At 42.2% G+C, this 20573-nt stretch overlaps 1 protein-coding gene across 11 annotated transcripts in view; it reads left to right on the plus strand.

Moving 5' to 3' along the window:
* The window catches only part of plcb4b (phospholipase C, beta 4b), a 133217-nt gene that overhangs the window by 2060 nt on the left and 110584 nt on the right, over window positions 1–20573 (plus strand). For 8 of the 11 annotated variants that reach the window (XR_013794323.1, XM_079583440.1, XM_079583447.1 and 5 more), the window contains exon 2: window positions 15423–15467. The gene's annotated coding sequence lies outside the window, so the exon portion shown is untranslated. Of the gene's footprint in view, window positions 1–550; window positions 569–13488; window positions 13533–15422; window positions 15468–20573 lie in introns of those variants that run through there. The other 3 variants (XM_079583442.1, XM_079583446.1, XM_079583443.1) reach the window with 2 other exon arrangements.

A 20573-nucleotide genomic window follows, 5' to 3' on the forward strand; every position in this document is an offset into this window, starting at 1 on the left:
CTTTTAAAGACATCAAAATAATCGTTCAAGTATAATAGAGTAAATGCTTGAAAGGGCACCTATTATGGAATTTTTGAGGGGTTTGGAAAAGTGAGTCGTTGAACGAATCATTTGGGAGTCGGTGAGCAAATCAGGTAAAAATAAATGCATATTATACGAAAACAAAAGTGTTTTTTGACATTGTATGCACGTAAAACTGTTGTTGGGGACTCCCTAAACAACATTAGGAACATTTTAAATGTCATAATAGGTGCCCTTGAATACATTAAATATTCACAACCTAGTTTCAGCCATTTATTCACTTCGACGTTTTATTTGTTGGTTTAAGAATTTAAATGGCTGTACCACATGACAACATTAAAGGACAAGTTTGGTATTTTACACTTAAAGTCCTGTTTTCAGATCGTTTCTGATGAAATGGAGCGGTTAAGATTGAGATTTGGACACATGCTGCTGCCCCCCCCGCACAGGTGCACTGGAATATCCTTCCTAAAACGCATTCAACTTTCGTTTACAGAGACGTGAAACTCAGCGAGTGGTCGGGGTTGTTCACTGATATGCTCAACAGGTGTGTTATCATTCATTATAAAACTGTGGACCTATTTTTCCAGACGCCTCACACCCGTACATTCTTCTGTTGAGAGCTTGAATAATACACACTCCAGCCCAGTTGGTGGCGGCGGAGTAATACCGTAGAAGAGTCTCGGCTAGTCACATCTGTACACATGAAGAAGAGTCTCGGCTAGACACATCTGTACACATGAAGAAGAGTCTTGGCTAGACACATCTGTACACATGAAGAAGAGTCTTGGCTAGACACATCTGTACACATGAAGAAGAGTCTCGGCTAGTCACATCTGTACACATGAAGAAGAGTCGGCTAGACACATCTGTACACATGAAGAATAGTCTCGGCAAGTCACATCTGTACACATGAAGTAGAGTCGGCTAGTCACATCTGTACACATGAAGTAGAGTCGGCTAGTCACATCTGTACACATGAAGAAGAGTCTCGGCTAGACACATCTGTACATATGAAGAAGAGTCGGCTAGACACATCTGTACACATGAAGAAGAGTCGGCTAGACATCTCTGTACACATGAAGAAGAGTCTCGGCTAGTCACATCTGTACACATGAAGAAGAGTCTCGGCTAGACACATCTGTACACATGAAGAAGAGTTGGCTAGACACATCTGTACACATGAAGAATAGTCTCGGCTAGTCACATCTGTACACATGAAGAAGAGTCTCGGCTAGACACATCTGTACACATGAAGAAGAGTCTCGGCTAGTCACATCTGTACACATGAAGAAGAGTCTCGGCTAGACACATCTGTACACATGAAGAATAGTCGGCTAGACACATCTGTACACATGAAGAAGAGTCTCGGCTAGACACATCTGTACACATGAAGAAGAGTCTCGGCTAGACACATCTGTACACATGAAGAAGAGTCTCGGCTAGACACATCTGTACACATGAAGAAGAGTCTCGGCTAGACACATCTGTACACATGAAGAAGAGTCTCGGCTAGACACATCTGTACACATGAAGAATAGTCTCGGCAAGTCACATCTGTACACATGAAGAAGAGTCTCGGCTAGACACATCTGTACACATGAAGAAGAGTCTCGGCTAGACACATCTGTACACATGAAGAAGAGTCTCGGCTAGACACATCTGTACACATGAAGAAGAGTCTCGGCTAGACACATCTGTACACATGAAGAAGAGTCGGCTAGACACATCTGTACACATGAAGAAGAGTCTCGGCTAGACACATCTGTACACATGAAGAAGAGTCTCGGCTAGACACATCTGTACACATGAAGAATAGTCTCGGCTAGACACATCTGTACACATGAAGAAGAGTCTCGGCTAGACACATCTGTACACATGAAGAAGAGTCGGCTAGACACATCTGTACACATGAAGAAGAGTCTCGGCTAGACACATCTGTACACATGAAGAAGAGTCGGCTAGACACATCTGTACACATGAAGAATAGTCTTGGCTAGACACATCTGTACACATGAAGAATAGTCTCGGCTAGACACATCTGTACACATGAAGAAGAGTCTCGGCTAGACACATCTGTACACATGAAGAAGAGTCTCGGCTAGACACATCTGTACACATGAAGAATAGTCTCGGCTAGACACATCTGTACACATGAAGAAGAGTCTCGGCTAGACACATCTGTACACATGAAGAAGAGTCTCGGCTAGACACATCTGTACACATGAAGAAGAGTCTCGGCTAGACACATCTGTACACATGAAGAAGAGTCTCGGCTAGACACATCTGTACACATGAAGAAGAGTCTCGGCTAGACACATCTGTACACATGAAGAAGAGTCTCGGCTAGACACATCTGTACACATGAAGAAGAGTCGGCTAGACACATCTGTACACATGAAGAAGAGTCTCGGCTAGACACATCTGTACTCATGAAGAAGAGTCGGCTAGACACATCTGTACACATGAAGAAGAGTCTCGGCTAGACACATCTGTACACATGAAGAAGAGTCTCGGCTAGACACATCTGTACACATGAAGAATAGTCTCGGCTAGTCACATCTGTACACATGAAGAAGAGTCTCGGCTAGACACATCTGTACACATGAAGAAGAGTCTCGGCTAGACACATCTGTACACATGAAGAAGAGTCTCGGCTAGACACATCTGTACACATGAAGAAGAGTCTCGGCTAGACACATCTGTACACATGAAGAAGAGTCTCGGCTAGACACATCTGTACACATGAAGAAGAGTCTCGGCTAGACACATCTGTACACATGAAGAAGAGTCTCGGCTAGACACATCTGTACACATGAAGAAGAGTCGGCTAGACACATCTGTACACATGAAGAATAGTCTCGGCTAGACACATCTGTACACATGAAGAATAGTCTCGGCTAGACACATCTGTACACATGAAGAAGAGTCTCGGCTAGACACATCTGTACACATGAAGAAGAGTCTCGGCTAGACACATCTGTACACATGAAGAATAGTCTCGGCTAGACACATCTGTACACATGAAGAAGAGTCTCGGCTAGACACATCTGTACACATGAAGAAGAGTCTCGGCTAGACACATCTGTACACATGAAGAATAGTCTCGGCTAGACACATCTGTACACATGAAGAATAGTCTCGGCTAGACACATCTGTACACATGAAGAAGAGTCTCGGCTAGACACATCTGTACACATGAAGAAGAGTCTCGGCTAGACACATCTGTACACATGAAGAAGAGTCGGCTAGTCACATCTGTACACATGAAGAAGAGTCTCGGCTAGACACATCTGTACACATGAAGAAGAGTCTCGGCTAGACACATCTGTACACATGAAGAAGAGTCTCGGCTAGACACATCTGTACACATGAAGAATAGTCTCGGCTAGACACATCTGTACACATGAAGAATAGTCTCGGCTAGACACATCTGTACACATGAAGAAGAGTCTCGGCTAGACACATCTGTACACATGAAGAAGAGTCTCGGCTAGACACATCTGTACACATGAAGAATAGTCTCGGCTAGACACATCTGTACACATGAAGAAGAGTCTCGGCTAGACACATCTGTACACATGAAGAAGAGTCTCGGCTAGACACATCTGTACACATGAAGAATAGTCTCGGCTAGACACATCTGTACACATGAAGAATAGTCTCGGCTAGACACATCTGTACACATGAAGAAGAGTCTCGGCTAGACACATCTGTACACATGAAGAAGAGTCTCGGCTAGACACATCTGTACACATGAAGAAGAGTCGGCTAGTCACATCTGTACACATGAAGAAGAGTCTCGGCTAGACACATCTGTACACATGAAGAAGAGTCTCGGCTAGACACATCTGTACACATGAAGAAGAGTCTCGGCTAGACACATCTGTACACATGAAGAATAGTCTCGGCTAGACACATCTGTACACATGAAGAATAGTCTCGGCTAGTCACATCTGTACACATGAAGAAGAGTCTCGGCTAGACACATCTGTACACATGAAGAAGAGTCTCGGCTAGACACATCTGTACACATGAAGAAGAGTCTCGGCTAGACACATCTGTACACATGAAGAAGAGTCTCGGCTAGTCACATCTGTACACATGAAGAAGAGTCGGCTAGACACATCTGTACACATGAAGAAGAGTCGGCTAGACACATCTGTACACATGAAGAAGAGTCTCGGCTAGACACATCTGTACACATGAAGAAGAGTCTCGGCTAGACACATCTGTACACATGAAGAAGAGTCTCGGCTAGACACATCTGTACACATGAAGAAGAGTCTCGGCTAGACACATCTGTACTCATGAAGAAGAGTCGGCTAGACACATCTGTACACATGAAGAAGAGTCTCGGCTAGACACATCTGTACACATGAAGAAGAGTCTCGGCTAGACACATCTGTACACATGAAGAATAGTCTCGGCTAGTCACATCTGTACACATGAAGAAGAGTCTCGGCTAGACACATCTGTACACATGAAGAAGAGTCTCGGCTAGACACATCTGTACACATGAAGAAGAGTCTCGGCTAGACACATCTGTACACATGAAGAAGAGTCTCGGCTAGACACATCTGTACACATGAAGAAGAGTCTCGGCTAGACACATCTGTACACATGAAGAAGAGTCTCGGCTAGACACATCTGTACACATGAAGAAGAGTCTCGGCTAGACACATCTGTACACATGAAGAAGAGTCGGCTAGACACATCTGTACACATGAAGAATAGTCTCGGCTAGACACATCTGTACACATGAAGAATAGTCTCGGCTAGACACATCTGTACACATGAAGAAGAGTCTCGGCTAGACACATCTGTACACATGAAGAAGAGTCTCGGCTAGACACATCTGTACACATGAAGAATAGTCTCGGCTAGACACATCTGTACACATGAAGAAGAGTCTCGGCTAGACACATCTGTACACATGAAGAAGAGTCTCGGCTAGACACATCTGTACACATGAAGAATAGTCTCGGCTAGACACATCTGTACACATGAAGAATAGTCTCGGCTAGACACATCTGTACACATGAAGAAGAGTCTCGGCTAGACACATCTGTACACATGAAGAAGAGTCTCGGCTAGACACATCTGTACACATGAAGAAGAGTCGGCTAGTCACATCTGTACACATGAAGAAGAGTCTCGGCTAGACACATCTGTACACATGAAGAAGAGTCTCGGCTAGACACATCTGTACACATGAAGAAGAGTCTCGGCTAGACACATCTGTACACATGAAGAAGAGTCTCGGCTAGACACATCTGTACACATGAAGAATAGTCTCGGCTAGACACATCTGTACACATGAAGAATAGTCTCGGCTAGACACATCTGTACACATGAAGAAGAGTCTCGGCTAGACACATCTGTACACATGAAGAAGAGTCTCGGCTAGACACATCTGTACACATGAAGAATAGTCTCGGCTAGACACATCTGTACACATGAAGAAGAGTCTCGGCTAGACACATCTGTACACATGAAGAAGAGTCTCGGCTAGACACATCTGTACACATGAAGAATAGTCTCGGCTAGACACATCTGTACACATGAAGAATAGTCTCGGCTAGACACATCTGTACACATGAAGAAGAGTCTCGGCTAGACACATCTGTACACATGAAGAAGAGTCTCGGCTAGACACATCTGTACACATGAAGAAGAGTCGGCTAGTCACATCTGTACACATGAAGAAGAGTCTCGGCTAGACACATCTGTACACATGAAGAAGAGTCTCGGCTAGACACATCTGTACACATGAAGAAGAGTCTCGGCTAGACACATCTGTACACATGAAGAAGAGTCGGCTAGACACATCTGTACACATGAAGAATAGTCTCGGCTAGTCACATCTGTACACATGAAGAAGAGTCTCGGCTAGACACATCTGTACACATGAAGAAGAGTCTCGGCTAGACACATCTGTACACATGAAGAAGAGTCTCGGCTAGACACATCTGTACACATGAAGAAGAGTCTCGGCTAGTCACATCTGTACACATGAAGAAGAGTCGGCTAGACACATCTGTACACATGAAGAAGAGTCGGCTAGACACATCTGTACACATGAAGAAGAGTCTCGGCTAGACACATCTGTACACATGAAGAATAGTCTCGGCAAGTCACATCTGTACACATGAAGAAGAGTCTCGGCTAGACACATCTGTACACATGAAGAAGAGTCTCGGCTAGACACATCTGTACACATGAAGAAGAGTCTCGGCTAGACACATCTGTACACATGAAGAAGAGTCGGCTAGACACATCTGTACACATGAAGAAGAGTCTCAGCTAGTCACATCTGTACACATGAAGAAGAGTCGGCTAGTCACATCTGTACACATGAAGAAGAGTCTCAGCTAGTCACATCTGTACACATGAAGAAGAGTCTCGGCTAGTCACATCTGTACACATGAAGAAGAGTCTCGGCTAGACACATCTGTACACATGAAGAAGAGTCTCGGCTAGTCACATCTGTACACATGAAGAAGAGTCTCGGCTAGACACATCTGTACACATGAAGAAGAGTCTCGGCTAGACACATCTGTACACATGAAGAAGAGTCTCGGCTAGTCACATCTGTACACATGAAGAAGAGTCTCGGCTAGTCACATCTGTACACATGAAGAAGAGTCGGCTAGACACATCTGTACACATGAAGAAGAGTCGGCTAGACACATCTGTACACATGAAGAAGAGTCTTGGCTAGTCACATCTGTACACATGAAGAAGAGTCTCGGCTAGACACATCTGTACACATTCAATTCAATTCAATTCAAGTTTATTTGTATAGCGCTTTTCACAATACATATTGTTTCAAAGCAGCTTTACAGAAAATGCATTTCAAAAATGTACAATCAAAAATACAGTTAGTTAATCATAAATTTAGGGCATAACATATCGCCGGCGTTGGGTCGTCTCTTCACAGGCGTCGAGTCGTCTCATCACAGGCTTTGGGGCATCTGAAGTCTCCATGAGAGGCTGGATACATAACTGGAGCTGACGAACTCTATTTGAGTTATAGGGACAGGCGTCCCGAGATAACAACAAAAAAAGGCAGATGGGAAATAATTAGCGTAGCTGCTGTTCATAATATGAATGCATTTGATCTGATTTAACTGTAGTTTAAAAGGTACGATGCATTATGTGAATGCTTGGCTAAAGAGATGCGTCTTTAATCTAGTTTTAAACTGGGAGAGCGAGTCTGAGCCTCGGACAATATCAGGAAGGCTATTCCAGAGTTTAGGAGCTAGATGTGAAAACACCCTTCCTCCTTTAGTGGACTTAGTTATCCTAGGTACGACCAGAAGCCTCGAATTTAGCGATCTTAAAGAGCGCGATGGATTATATGGCGATAGAAGATCTCTTAAATACACAGGAGCTAAACCATTTAGGGCTTTATAGGTCAGTAACAATACTTTGTAATTGATACGGAACTTAATAGGTAACCAGTGTAGAGATGATAAAATTGGTGTTATATGATCATATTTTCTTGACCTAGTAAGAACTCTAGCGGCTGCATTTTGGACTAACTGTAGCTTGTTTACTGAGGATGCAGGACCACCAGCTAATAAAGCATTACAGTAATCTAGTCTCGAGGTCATGAATGCATGAACTAACTTTTCTGCATCAGAAACAGAGAGCATGTTACGTAGCTTAGCAATGTTTCTAAGGTGGAAAAAGGCTGTTCTTGTGACATTTGAAATATGATTTTCAAAAGACAAGTTGTGGTCTAGTATAACACCCAGATCTTTTACTGTAGAGGATAAAGTAACAGGACGTCCATCTAGATTAAGGTTGTATTGTAAGAGGTTTTGTGGGCAGTTTTTTGGACCAATCAGTAATACCTCTGTTTTCTCTGAATTTAATAGAAGAAAATTACACGTCATCCAATATTTTATATCTTTAACACACTCTGTCATTTTAGATAATTTAGTGTTATCATCTGGTCGTGATGAAATATATAATTGAGTGTCATCAGCATAACAGTGGAAACTTATTCCATGTTTTCTTATAATATTACCAAGTGGCAGCATATAAATTGAGAATAGCAGAGGGCCTAATACAGATCCTTGCGGCACTCCATAATTTACTGACGTTATCTTTGATTTTTCCCCATTTAAATGGACAAAATGGTAACGGTCTGATAGGTACGATCTAAACCAGCTTAATGCCTGTCCCTGAACACCAGTGTAATTTTGAAGTCGATCTAAGAGTATTTTATGATCTATAGTGTCAAACGCAGCACTAAGATCGAGTAAAACTAGTATTGAGATACAGCCTTGGTCAGAAGCTAAAAGTAAATCATTTGTAATTTTAACGAGTGCAGTTTCTGTGCTATGATGTGGCCTGAATCCAGACTGAAACTTTTCATAGATATTGTTTTCTTGCAAGAAAGAGCACAGTTGAGCGGACACAACTTTTTCTAGTATTTTAGACATAAATGGAAGATTTGAAATGGGTCTGTAATTTGCTAGATTATTTGGATCTAATTGTGGTTTCTTAATAAGAGGTTTTATAACTGCCAGCTTGAACGTTTTTGGAACGTGACCTAAAGATAGAGACGAGTTAATAATATTGAGAAGAGGCTCTTCCACTACAGGTAACACTTCTTTCAGTAGTTTACTGGGTATTGGATCTAATACATTTACATTTACATTTATGCATTTGGCAGACGCTTTTATCCAAAGCGACTTACAGTGCATTTATTGCAGGGACAATCCCCCTGGAGCAACATGGAGTAAAGTGTCTTGCTCAAGGACACACTGGTGGTGGCTGCTGGGATCGAACCAGCAACCTTTGATATACCAGTTCAGTGGTTGAATCCACTAGACCACCATCTCCTAATAAACATGTTGTTGGTTTAGATGCAGTGATAAGTTTATTTAGCTCTTCCTGTCCTATTGTTCTTGAGGGGCGATAATTGAGGCTGAATCATAAGACGCTGTCAAAGATTGTACATTTACAATTGTGTTTCTGATGCTTTCTATTTTCTCAGTGAAGAAATTCATGAAATCATTACTATTAAAATGTAATGGAATATTTTGGTCAGGCGATGTCTGTTTATTTGTTAGTTTAGCCACAGTGTTAAATAAAAACCTTGGATTGTTTTGGTTATTTTCTATTAGTTTGCGGAGATGCTCAGCCCTGGCTGCTTTTAGAGCCTTTTTATAACGTGACATACTGTCTTTCCACGACTTCTAAAGACCTCTAAATTAGTTTGTTTCCATTTGCGCTCTAAGTTACGAGTTTCTCTCTTGATAACATGCGTAGCACTGTTGTACCATGGTGCTTTAGTTTTCTCTCTAACCTTTTTTAATCTAATTGGTGCAACAGTTTCTAATGTACTAGAGAAAATGGTGCTCATACTGCTAGTCATTTCCTCTAGTTCATCTGTTAGTTTGGGTTCACTGAGGAGCGGAGATAGATCAGGTAAGCTATTCAAGAATCTATCTATAGTGGTTGGAAGGATTGTTCTGCCTGGTCGATAACGCGGCGCAACATGACACATTTCAGCCGTACGTAGTATGCAAGTTACCATGTAATGATCAGTGACATCATCACTTTGCGGTATAATATCTATATCGGTTGGATCGGTTCCATGATATAATTAAATCTAGAGTATGATTAAGACGATGAGTGGGACCACTAACGTTTTGCTTGACCCCAAAAGAGTTTAATAAATCTGTAAACGCAGCCCCTAACGCATCATTTGTGTTATCAACGTGTATGTTGAAATCTCCAACAATTATTGCCTTATCGGCATTGACCAATAGATCTGAGAGAAAATCTGCAAACTCTTTTAGGAAATCAGCGTAAGGCCCTGGCGGTCTATATACAGTAGCCAAGGCTAGAGATAATAGGGATTTCTTTCTTACATCTAGGAGCGTAACATTTAGCACAAGTACTTCAAACGAATCAAACCTGTGGCCTGTTTTCTGAGCATACATGCCAACCCTCCCGATTTTTCCGGGAGACTCCCGAATTTCAAAGCCCCTGCCGAAAATCTCCCGGACCGACCTTTCTCCCGAATTTCTCCCGATTTCCACCTGGACAACAATATTGCTACACCATCCGTCACTGGGCGCCGTTTCAGACCGAACAATAATAAAGGTTACACACCTAGAAGTCAAGCGCGGCAATCAGAACGGAAAAAGAAGCAGTCTATGCGCTGTCAGAGCCGTCTATGGGTTTGCGAGCCTCCGCTGCGCGCGCCTCTGCTGACTGCGCGACTCTGCTGACTGCGCGCCTCTGCTGACTGCGCGACTCTGCTGACTGCGCGCCTCTGCTGACTGCGCGACTCTGCTGACTGCGCGCCTCTGCTGACTGCGCTCCTCTGCTGACTGTGCGACTCTGCTGACTGTGCGACTCTGCTGACTGCGCTCCTCTGCTGACTGTGCGACTCTGCTGACTGTGCGACTCTGCTGACTGCGCGCCTCTGCTGACTGCGCGCCTCTGCTGACTGTGCGCCTCTGCTGACTGTGCGCCTCTGCTGACTGTGCGCCTCTGCTGACTGTGCGCCTCTGCTGACTGTGCGCCTCTGCTGACTGCGCGCCTCTGCTGACTGTGCGCCTCTGCTGACTGTGCGCCTCTGCTGACTGCGCGACTCTGCTGACTGTGCGCCTCTGCTGACTGCGCGACTCTGCTGACTGCGCGACTCTGCTGACTGCGCGCCTCTGCTGACTGCGCGCCTCTGCTGACTGTGCGCCTCTGCTGACTGTGCGCCTCTGCTGACTGCGCTCCTCTGCTGACTGTGCGCCTCTGCTGACTGTGCGCCTCTGCTGACTGTGCGCCTCTGCTGACTGTGCGCCTCTGCTGACTGCGCGCCTCTGCTGACTGCGCTCCTCTGCTGACTGTGCGCCTCTGCTGACTGTGCGCCTCTGCTGACTGTGCGCCTCTGCTGACTGTGCGCCTCTGCTGACTGCGCGCCTCTGCTGACTGTGCGCCTCTGCTGACTGTGCGCCTCTGCTGACTGCGCGACTCTGCTGACTGTGCGCCTCTGCTGACTGTGCGACTCTGCTGACTGTGCGCCTCTGCTGACTGCGCGCCTCTGCTGACTGTGCGACTCTGCTGACTGTGCGACTCTGCTGACTGTGCGACTCTGCTGACTGTGCGCCTCTGCTGACTGTGCGCCTCTGCTGACTGTGCGCCTCTGCTGACTGTGCGCCTCTGCTGACTGCGCGACTCCGCTGCGCGCGCCTCTGCTGACTGCGCGCCTCTGCTGACTGCGCGACTCTGCTGACTGCGCGCCTCCGCTGCGCGCGCCTCTGCTGACTGCGCGCCTCTGCTGACTGCGCGCCTCTGCTGACTGCGCGACTCTGCTGACTGCGCGACTCTGCTGACTGCGCGCCTCTGCTGACTGCGCGCCTCTGCTGACTGCGCGCCTCTGCTGACTGCGCGACTCTGCTGACTGCGCGCCTCTGCTGACTGCGCGCCTCTGCTGACTGCGCGACTCTGCTGACTGCGCGCCTCTGCTGACTGCGCGCCTCTGCTGACTGCGCGACTCTGCTGACTGCGCGCCTCTGCTGACTGCGCGCCTCTGCTGACTGCGCGACTCTGCTGACTGCGCGCGCGACTCCCCACGAGGCATTTATACTTCGCGCTCGCCGGTGTACTATTCTTTGAAAAGACAGGGTGCGACTCGGTGTAATTGTCCTGTAAACCATCAGGAATCAGCGGTGAGAAGAAGTCAGGTACACTCGTGAATGTTTCGTTTAGTTCACTTTAGTAGGCTACACCAAACCCACACTACAAAAGAATCGTGCAAAGCAGTAAAACAGATTATTCCTTGTGACATTAAAAAAAAAAAAAAAATGGATATGAGAATGTAATCTACAACTAAATTAACGTTATCTTACATAATTTCTATGTTTTTATTTAGTTTTGTCAACCTTTTTATAAAACATTGCCATTTTTTTTATTTCAAGGGCTTATGTCTGCTATTGTAGGCTCATTTAGTTAATGTAAGCAACTAACATTGCTTACACCCCCCCCAACTAACATTGCTCAATCCGCCTTAGGTGTAAGCGACCTAATGTTTAGAAGACCTAGCTTTAGACATTGTTTTTGTTCACTAATATTGAGATTTTCTGGTTTAATCACAATTAGATTTTTCTTAGATCCTGCAGTAGATTTATTGTTTGGCCTCACTAAACGAGGAATAGACACTATTTCTATAAAGTGTTCTACACTGGTACTTATATCAATTAATTTGGGACAGCAAAGAATGTGATTTGGACTTTGACTTACTAGTCATATGGTGTGTAACGTCTTGGAGATGTTGTCCGACAGAACAGCCGCTCCGACTCTGCTGGGGTGCAGGCCATCAGCACGGTAGAGCCTAGGTCGCTCCCAAAACAGATTCCAATTATTTACAAAGAGCAGTCTCTGTTCATTACACCATGACATCAACCATTCATTTAGTGCAAACAATCTACTGAACCTTTCTTGTCCTTGTCGGTACGTGGGAAGCGGTCCAGACACGACGATCTTTGCTTCAGGCGATGTTCTGCGTACCGTCTCGATCAGGCTCCTGTAGTCCCTCTTCAGAACCTCCGTCTGCCGCAGCCTGATGTCGTTCACCCCCGCGTGCAGCACGACAGCTCCGACGCGCTCGTCACCGTTCAGGATCTCGGGGACCTGCGCAGCGACATCGAGAACACGAGCACCAGGAAAGCAGTGAGTGCGCACCATACCTTTACCTGAGGTAGCGCGGACATGCCGGACCATGGAACTGCCGATGATCACAGCGTCGTCGCGTTCCGTCTCGCGAAGAGGGGAGAAGCGGTTCCGGGTGGAGATCTCGAAGACCGGGAGGGGCGGAGAGGTCCTTGCTCTGGTCCTGGCTCGTGTCTTCCGCTGTGGCATCATCCAGGGCCCATGGTGTTGTGTCGGTGCCGGGGTGAATGAGGGCAGGGATGCTCGGGTCCTGTGCAGAGAAATACACGGAGTAGAGGAGGCCGGAGTCAAAAAGTTACTAACCACTGACTTGTGGTGATCGGCGCGTGATGCTTCAAGCGCTGATCGTCGGTCTCGCAGCTCGGCCTGCCTCCCCAGCAGATCACGGATCTGCTTCTCCACGGACTCCAGCTCCAGCCGCACCGCATGCAGCTCAAACGTGTCCTCACCTGCACTCAGAGGTGAAGAAGAGTCTCGGCTAGAAGGCTATGAGTGTGAGGATGCTGGAGATTTATAGCCTTTTCTCACATCACTTGATATAATTAAACTTAGCAATTTGATGGCGGATCCAGAAAGGTTCAAACGACAAACACCAGCTGGAGATTCACCCGCTGTTAAACGCGAAAGTGCAGCGAAAGACTTCGGAGTGCAATGCGGATGTTGTTAACATTAACAATTTTAGGACAAAGTATAATTTGCACAGTTTGACGTGATATGATAAGCGATCGTTATATTTAATCAGTGCGATTTATTGCAATGCTTTTTCCCCCTTAGTTGGTCAGAACAGTGGATGGTACTTGTTCCTGTGACATTTTCCGGTGAGAATTCTTATGTTGGTCATACTTCCCAAAAGTATAATCTGTGATTGCGAATGCCAGTATCCACACCGGCGGCGACTGACAGCCGCGCTTTCTCCTCAAAACACTGGACTCGTCCGCGCTGTACCGAGGCACAACCCACGTAAAGCTGATCATTCCCCGAATAACTGCAGTGGCAGATTTCCAACAAAGATGGCGACACAGAGGAAAAACTACAGACTGTAGCTTTAAAAAATGCCTGAATTAAAAAATGTATAGCCTATACTGTATACAAAATGACATCTGTTAATTTCTGTTGTGACATCTATAATTACACTGTTGACATTCCCATAACCTTTAACCCTTAACCCTAACCTGACCTATATTGCAACTCAATAGCAGCAAAACAACTTGAACAAGTACACCGTACCTAACCATTTCTTTGATTATTTAGTTATAGACACGTAATATAAAGAGTTATCATGACCATAATTGAAAGTGTAAAACAACATTTAGAACAATAATAGACAGTCTTATCTTAAATAACGTTTTTTATTTCATATAGGGACACTTTCCTGACAGCTAATCTGCCATTGCACAGGATGATTATATTTGAATGCCTGTATTAGCTTTTGTCTCTGCTAGAAAGTTAGACATATAATCTTTAAATACGAGAAGTTTTACGTTGGTTGTGCCAGCTGACGTGGAAGAGTAACATCCTAACCCTGTACGTACGGTATATGAGGTCTGCCACATTACTGTCCTCTGATCATGTTTACTGGAATCAGAGCCATGATATCATCATAACAACAGCTCCAAAACTACAGATAATTATATAATATGAAAAGTTGTAAACATAAAATGATGATTTTATTTTGGTCCCACTTTATATTAAGTGGCTTTAAGTACTATGTACTTACATTGAAATTAATAATTTGATACAATGGACTTATTGTGTACATACATGTTTTTACATTGTACTTATATTTTTTATAATACCTGCATGTAATTACAGCTGTAATTAATGTATGTAATTACATTTGTAATTACACTGCTGACCCTTCCCTTATACCTTTACCCACCCTTATACCGACCCATACCAGCACACCTGTCCCTAACCTTACCCGTATCACACCGCAATAGCAGAAAAGTGTTTTACAATACAACATAAACACAATAAGTACATTGTACTTATTTTTCGATGTAAGTACATAGTACTTAAAGCCACTTAATATAAAGTGGGACCCACCATTTTAAATAGTTGTCTTAGTCTGTTCATTTTGTGGAGACTGTGGGCGGTTGTGCCAAATAATATATTTTATTTAAATGTACTGAAAATTAATTAAAACTAAATAGGTTTATAGGTATATGTCCTGAATTGATCAAATCATTTAAATGTAGCACTTTTTCACAGGAATAATGCCGCAGGTCATTGACATCAGACTCGCGGCGACTGAAGAGCTCGCGTCAGGCTTGCGTATCGTAGCCGATGCTCGTGGATGAGCCGATGCGGTGAATGGAGTATTCATCTTTGGTGTATTAATGCAGATTTACAGATCGCTGTCATAAACCATAATCAGCGGCTGATGCTCCGGTCCGTCGTTTCAGCAGCCGAGTGAGAATGTGTTTTCCCGGATCTTTCCTGTGTGTGCGTGCGTGTGTGTGTGTGTATGTGTGTGTGCTGTAGGAAAGAAAGATGCACTATTATTTTTTAATTAGGCATATGCAAACACAATGAGTCACAGGCTTCTGGCTGTTGTTGTTGACGTTTGCTTTCATTGCACTGTTTTCTGCAGTCACACACACACACACACACACACACACACACACACACACAAACACACAAACACACACACACACACACACCTGTGCTTCTGTTTCATTGGTCTCTCTGTGTGTTTTTCTTCACAGGGACCGAGATGTCGCTCGCTCCTTAAATCACTTTCCACACCGCTGGTGAGTTTGTGCTCGATTCTTTCCTCTTCGGTGTGTTTTCACACACACACATTAAACAGTATTGCTGTAGTGTTTTCAAACACACATTAAACAGTATTGCTGTAGTGTTTTCACACACACACATTAAACAGTATTGCTGTAGTGTTTTCACACACACACATTAAACAGTATTGCTGTAGTGTTTTCACACACACACACACACACACATTAAACGGTATTGCTGTAGTGTTTTCACACACACATTAAACAGTATTGCTGTAGTGTTTTCACACACACATTAAACAGTATTGCTGTAGTGTTTTCACACACACATTAAACAGTATTGCTGTAGTGTTTTCACACACACATTAAACAGTATTGCTGTAGTGTTTTCACACACACACATTAAACAGTATTGCTGTAGTGTTTTCACACACACACATTAAAGGGTATTGCTGTAGTGTTTTCACACACACACACACACACACATTAAACGGTATTGCTGTAGTGTTTTCACACACACACATTAAACGGTATTGCTGTAGTGTTTTCACACACACATTAAACGGTATTGCTGTAGTGTTTTCACACACACACATTAAACGGTATTGCTGTAGTGTTTTCACACACACACATTAAACGGTATTGCTGTAGTGTTTTCACACACACATTAAACGGTATTGCTGTAGTATTTTCACACACACATTAAACAGTATTGCTGTAGTGTTTTCACACACACATTAAACAGTATTGCTGTAGTGTTTTCACACACACATTAAACAGTATTGCTGTAGTGTTTTCAAACACACATTAAACAGTATTGCTGTAGTGTTTTCACACACACATTAAACAGTATTGCTGTAGTGTTTTCACACACACACATTAAACAGTATTGCTGTAGTGTTTTCACACACACATTAAACAGTATTGCTGTAGTGTGTTCACACACACATTAAACAGTATTGCTGTAGTGTTTTCACACACACATTAAACAGTATTGCTGTAGTGTTTTCACACACACACATTAAACAGTATTGCTGTAGTGTTTTCACACACACACATTAAACAGTATTGCTGTAGTGTTTTCACACACACACATTAAACAGTATTGCTGTAGTGTTTTCACACACACATTAAACAGTATTGCTGTAGTGTATTCACACACACATTAAACAGTATTGCTGTAGTGTTTTCACACACACACATTAAACAGTATTGCTGTAGTGTTTTCACACACACACATTAAACAGTATTGCTGTAGTGTTTTCACACACACATTAAACAGTATTGCTGTAATGTTTTCACACACACATTAAACAGTATTGCTGTAGTGTTTTCACACACACACATTAAACAGTATTGCTGTAGTGTTTTCACACACACACATTAAACAGTATTGCTGTAGTGTTTTCACACACACATTAAACAGTATTGCTGTAGTGTTTTCACACACACACATTAAACAGTATTGCTGTAGTGTTTTCACACACACACATTAAACAGTATTGCTGTAGTGTTTTCACACACACACATTAAACAGTATTGCTGTAATGTTTTCACACACACACATTAAACAGTATTGCTGTAGTGTTTTCACACACACACATTAAACAGTATTGCTGTAGTGTTTTCACACACACATTAAACAGTATTGCTGTAGTGTTTTCACACACACACATTAAACAGTATTGCTGTAGTGTTTTCACACACATTAAACAGTATTGCTGTAATGTTTTCACACACACACATTAAACAGTATTGCTGTAGTGTTTTCACACACACACATTAAACAGTATTGCTGTAGTGTTTTCACACACATTAAACAGTATTGCTGTAGTGTTTTCACACACATTAAACAGTATTGCTGTAGTGTTTTCACACACACACATTAAACAGTATTGCTGTAGTGTTTTCACACACATTAAACAGTATTGCTGTAATGTTTTCACACACACACATTAAACAGTATTGCTGTAGTGTTTTCACACACACATTAAACAGTATTGCTGTAGTGTTTTCACACACACATTAAACAGTATTGCTGTAATGTTTTCACACACACATTAAACAGTATTGCTGTAGTGTTTTCACACACACACATTAAACAGTATTGCTGTAATGTTTTCACACACACACATTAAACAGTATTGCTGTAGTGTTTTCACACACACATTAAACAGTATTGCTGTAGTGTTTTCACACACACACATTAAACAGTATTGCTGTAATGTTTTCACACACACACATTAAACAGTATTGCTGTAGTGTTTTCACACACACACATTAAACAGTATTGCTGTAGTGTTTTCACACACACATTAAACAGTATTGCTGTAGTGTTTTCACACACACACATTAAACAGTATTGCTGTAATGTTTTCACACACACACATTAAACAGTATTGCTGTAGTGTTTTCACACACACACATTAAACAGTATTGCTGTAGTGTTTTCACACACACATTAAACAGTATTGCTGTAGTGTTTTCACACACACACATTAAACAGTATTGCTGTAGTGTTTTCACACACATTAAACAGTATTGCTGTAATGTTTTCACACACACACATTAAACAGTATTGCTGTAGTGTTTTCACACACACACATTAAACAGTATTGCTGTAGTGTTTTCACACACATTAAACAGTATTGCTGTAGTGTTTTCACACACATTAAACAGTATTGCTGTAGTGTTTTCACACACACACATTAAACAGTATTGCTGTAGTGTTTTCACACACATTAAACAGTATTGCTGTAATGTTTTCACACACACACATTAAACAGTATTGCTGTAGTGTTTTCACACACACATTAAACAGTATTGCTGTAGTGTTTTCACACACACATTAAACAGTATTGCTGTAATGTTTTCACACACACATTAAACAGTATTGCTGTAGTGTTTTCACACACACACATTAAACAGTATTGCTGTAATGTTTTCACACACACACATTAAACAGTATTGCTGTAGTGTTTTCACACACACATTAAACAGTATTGCTGTAGTGTTTTCACACACACATTAAACAGTATTGCTGTAGTGTTTTCACACACACACATTAAACAGTATTGCTGTAGTGTTTTCACACACATTAAACAGTATTGCTGTAATGTTTTCACACACACACATTAAACAGTATTGCTGTAGTGTTTTCACACACACACATTAAACAGTATTGCTGTAGTGTTTTCACACACACATTAAACAGTATTGCTGTAGTGTTTTCACACACACATTAAACAGTATTGCTGTAGTGTTTTCACACACACACATTAAACAGTATTACTGTAGTGTTTTCACACACACACATTAAACAGTATTGCTGTAGTGTTTTCACACACACACATTAAACAGTATTGCTGTAGTGTTTTCACACACACACATTAAACAGTATTGCTGTAGTGTTTTCACACACACACATTAAACAGTATTGCTGTAGTGTTTTCACACACACATTAAACAGTATTGCTGTAGTGTTTTCACACACACATTAAACAGTATTGCTGTAGTGTTTTCACACACACACATTAAACAGTATTACTGTAGTGTTTTCACACACACACATTAAACAGTATTGCTGTAATGTTTTCACACACACATTAAACAGTATTGCTGTAGTGTGTTCACACACACACATTAAACAGTATTGCTGTAATGTTTTCACACACACACATTAAACAGTATTGCTGTAGTGTTTTCACACACACACATTAAACAGTATTGCTGTAGTGTTTTCACACACACACATTAAACAGTATTGCTGTAGTGTTTTCACACACACATTAAACAGTATTGCTGTAGTGTTTTCACACACACATTAAACAGTATTGCTGTAGTGTTTTCACACACACACATTAAACAGTATTACTGTAGTGTTTTCACACACACATTAAACAGTATTGCTGTAATGTTTTCACACACACATTAAACAGTATTGCTGTAGTGTGTTCACACACACACATTAAACAGTATTGCTGTAATGTTTTCACACACACACATTAAACAGTATTGCTGTAGTGTTTTCACACACACATTAAACAGTATTGCTGTAGTGTTTTCACACACACACATTAAACAGTATTGCTGTAGTGTTTTCACACACACATTAAACAGTATTGCTGTAGTGTTTTCACACACACACATTAAACAGTATTGCTGTACTGTTTTCACACACACACATTAAACAGTATTGCTGTAGTGTTTTCACACACACATTAAACAGTATTGCTGTAGTGTTTTCACACACACATTAAACAGTATTGCTGTAGTGTTTTCACACACACATTAAACAGCATTGCTGTAATGTTTTCACACACACACATCAAACAGTATTGCTGTAGTGTTTTCACACACACACACATTAAACAGTATTGCTGTAGTGTTTTCACACACACATTAAACAGTATTGCTGTAGTGTTTTCACACACACATTAAACAGTATTGCTGTAATGTTTTCACACACACATTAAACAGTATTGCTGTAGTGTTTTCACACACACACATCAAACAGTATTGCTGTAGTGTTTTCACACACACACACATTAAACAGTATTGCTGTAGTGTTTTCACACACACATTAAACAGTATTGCTGTAGTGTTTTCACACACACATTAAACAGTATTGCTGTAGTGTTTTCACACACACACATTAAACAGTATTGCTGTAGTGTTTTCACACACACACATTAAACAGTATTGCTGTAGTGTTTTCACACACACACATTAAACAGTATTGCTGTAGTGTTTTCACACACACATTAAACAGTATTGCTGTAGTGTTTTCACACACACATTAAACAGTATTGCTGTAGTGTTTTCACACACACACATTAAACAGTATTGCTGTAGTGTTTTCACACACACGCATTAAAGGGTATTGCTGTAGTGTTTTCACACACACACACACACATTAAACGGTATTGCTGTAGTGTTTTCACACACACACATTAAACGGTATTGCTGTAGTGTTTTCACACACACATTAAACGGTATTGCTGTAGTGTTTTCACACACACACATTAAACGGTATTGCTGTAGTGTTTTCACACACACACATTAAACGGTATTGCTGTAGTGTTTTCACACACACATTAAACGGTATTGCTGTAGTATTTTCAC

Source organism: Phoxinus phoxinus, assembly GCF_949152265.1.
Source record: "Phoxinus phoxinus genome assembly, chromosome: 16".
Lineage (NCBI taxonomy): Eukaryota > Metazoa > Chordata > Actinopteri > Cypriniformes > Leuciscidae > Phoxinus > Phoxinus phoxinus.